Below are 3,451 nucleotides of genomic sequence, written 5' to 3'. Positions count from 1 at the left end.
TGGGGTTAATTTAATATAGTTGTCGACTTGTCGTGCAGTATGACTATGAACCAACCTAATTGGCAACCAACAATGAATTAACGCTAACAAACAGGAAACAACTTGCATGTGGCATTGAACAAAACTCAGTCTCCTCTTAATTTAGTTCAACAAATCATATTGCAATTAATACAATAATTATATCAGCCACATTTAAAGTATGTATTTATATCCATATATATCTTTGAGAGATGCATGTGGTTCTTTGTTGTACTTTGTTTTACGTAGAAAATTAACTCCCAGCAACCAGGAAGGTTAAACTGAATCCGCTTCGTCAAATAAAATTATTATTTACATGTATAAATTCACTGTGAAATATGATAAGTAAAACAAATGAACCAACTTAACACAATCATAAAATGCACTTGCTCGAACAAACCACATTTTATAGTCACTCATTAATTCTATAATTTTCCTTGTCTTTTTTAAAATCCAATCATAAATTCATAAGAATGAAAACATTTCTTTTCCCTACAATTTTTTTTTCTCAGCCACTAGGAATCTTATAGATGCGGCAGGGTTCAAAATTAAGGTATTCACTATTCCCCATCACAAAAATGAACCTTTAGAAAATGTAAAGGGCGCATAGATTCATATAATAATTAAAAATCCCAAAAAAATTGTCCCATAAACTGAGGTTGCTAATTTTCAACTAAAACAACTCTTATCTGGCGAACAGGAAGAGGAAAAATAAAAAGAGAAAAACCTCAATCCTAAAACAAGGCTATAAAATGTGTTATAATGTACATATTACACAAACAACAATTGCTTCCCTTTTACACAGAAAGGTCAGCCCACAACCAGAACATCCAATTATGCATGCAAAAATGTAGCATCAGCGCTATTCCTCGGCCAAATTTCCATATTGCCATGGATTGAAGTCCACGGATTTAACATCTTCTATGTCAGTGCTGCCTGAAACATCAGCCATTTTCCGATGCTCGGTGTACTTGCCATTGTACTGGTAGATTTCCAAGTCACCCCATGGTGTTGGTGCAATTTCGTCGGTCATATCAAACCATCTTGGTTTGAACTCATGTCCTTGTGCCTCTCTGTTTCTCTTTTCAGCTCTCTGCCTCTCCTCCAAACTAAAGAGATACAGAACGACAAAGCAAGCATCTTAGAATCAGAAGGAAACAGAATGAATGAAAGGATTAAGTTCACCATTGAGGCTTATCAACCAATTATCATCTAAACTCTATCTCACAACTTTCAATACATTTGTATACTCGCAAATTATACATAGATGATACTAAGAGAGATTCGATAGTTTGAGGCATGATCCAAGGAGTAACTGAGGGCATTCAAGAACGCTAACTTCACTTTTCTCAACTCTATGACCCTAGAATAAAACGGTATACATGTTATGTGAGAAATATAAGAGCATAACAAAGGGAAAGGGAAAAAGAGAAACCTGCTCTTTTCAGCACCAGCTTTGGATAGGTCCCCTTTCTCTAGTGCAGCTCTATCGGGGCGCAACCGAGAATCAGATGCTAACAACTTCTTGGGAGCAGTAGCGAAACTGTTTATTTTATGCGCAAAATAGGTGTACTGAAATTTGTCATTTTCAGGAGCAGCAGCAACTCGCCAAACCTGCTGATAGGTTAATAGTTAGCCATATGTCCATGTCAAGCAATATTTAATTGCCACACAACTGCAACAAAGCAAGAGGATTTTCTGATGTGTAGCGATATGCACATGCCTTTGCAGGAAACTAATTAAGCAGGACTTGGAGGATGCAGGTAATAGTTGCAAATCCTTACTCACGATTAGACAAGTTTTAGCATGACTTGACACCAGAAAACACACAAATAATACTAAGTGCAAAATAATAAACGATAGGATTTAAGTATTGAAAATATTGACCTTAGCAACTAACTCACAAAATAATAATCAATAGGATTTAAGTACTCGAACAACATGACCTTAGCAGCTAACTCATGCATATGGAAGCATGAAATATAATCACAAACTTGAGAATCAGACTTAAAAGCCAGATCCACCTTTTGCCCCCAGGCTTTGGTCTAAGTGGTAAGAGCAGAACATGTAATGTGTGGGTTAGGTGCACGTCACGAATTCAAATTATGTCGCAAACAAAAGCCTGATATTTAAGTGGAGAAGGGCAGAGCAGTGAGCCTATTATCTACCGAGTTTCGAACCATGTGCTGCTGGCCCTCGGAAAATTCTTGGTTATTAAAGAAAGGCGAAATGGCTTCCTGGCCACTTAAACTTGCAGCAGTTTGTAAAGCTGATATATGAACTCTTGGGTTTCACATTTGAACACCTTTACTTGAAAAAATGGCTATTAATAAACACTTGTAATGGTGTGTGTTGTTCAATTGCTGCTGACATGGATTTAATTTAATATTTTGTATAACCACATCATCCATTCATTCACATTTTGTTGACACCTGTATGTTCAAGGTTATCTAGGGATTTAATTAGTCACCCGCAATTATAGCAAAGACGAACATATACAACTATTGACACTCGCATTTTCCGATTAAAAACCAGCTCAGTGTCCCGTCGCCGGCGACTGGCCAAAAGAGCAGCTGCTAATAGGGAAGATGAACACAGACATAACAGCATCGGCAAAGCCGGAATACCCAGTTATAGATCGAAGCCCACCTTATACTAAGATAAGTGCCAATTTCAACACCCTCAATTACCTCCGTCTCACCACCATCTCCGGCATCTCCATCACTGTCGGCTACCTCTTCGGTAAACTCCTTTCTCTGCTTTACTTTTTATCAGTCAAATCTTATTAGTCAACTCTTAAATCAACCAAAACCCTAAGAAAAAACCCGTTAACAAATTATTGACCCAGATCAAATATCTGGGATCCACGTCTGATCCATCGAACAACCGAAACTTAACTTCTAACAAGTCCTCCTCCGACATTTGCAATCGCCCACCACCCTCTTTCTTCTTTACTTTTTTTCACCTCCCAAACCTAAATAAAAAGTGCCAGCATATAGAAAGCAAAGGTTACAGAAATTTGAAGTATTATTCAGCTTGATTGCATTGAATTGAAGCTGGACCAAAACGAATTACAGTAAGAAAGCTAAAATAAAGAGATAGAAATTGGGGAACCCTAGAGCGAACGTGAAAGAAAAGAGAGTATGTGACTGAAGTTGGTCGAGGGTATGAGGATATCTTAATTATGTATGTGACAGTTACGTATATAGGTGGGAGGGAGGAGAAAGGAGAAGGGAAAGGGAAAGATCTCTTTTTTTATTTTTATTTTTTTGGTCTCATTTATATTTTATTTTGATTCTCATATTTTTTTAATAAAATCAATACATTCCACGCGCCTTTGCAGCGTGATTTGCACACAATTTAGCCATGTCAGCTGCGCCGCTTCGACATGGCATAGTCAACGGTCAAATGTGTTTAATTGTATCTATTGCAT

At 37.3% G+C, this 3,451-nt stretch overlaps 1 long non-coding RNA gene across 1 annotated transcript; it reads right to left on the bottom strand.

Annotated features, from left to right (window-relative positions):
• Nucleotides 1-609: 609 nt before the first annotated feature.
• On the bottom strand, nt 610-3,302 carry LOC109216780. The gene is made up of 3 exons (XR_002066545.1): nt 2,668-3,302; nt 1,454-1,632; nt 610-1,127 (listed from the first exon to the last, which is right to left on the bottom strand). It is a non-coding gene; the product is annotated as an uncharacterized LOC109216780 (long non-coding RNA).
• Between the last annotated feature and the right edge of the window lie 149 nt (nt 3,303-3,451).

The sequence above is a fragment of the Nicotiana attenuata genome, unplaced genomic scaffold, assembly GCF_001879085.1.
Source record: "Nicotiana attenuata strain UT unplaced genomic scaffold, NIATTr2, whole genome shotgun sequence".
Taxonomy (NCBI): domain Eukaryota; kingdom Viridiplantae; phylum Streptophyta; class Magnoliopsida; order Solanales; family Solanaceae; genus Nicotiana; species Nicotiana attenuata.
The sequence above is the reverse complement of the archived record's forward strand: the minus strand, read 5'-3'. Positions and strand labels throughout refer to the sequence as shown.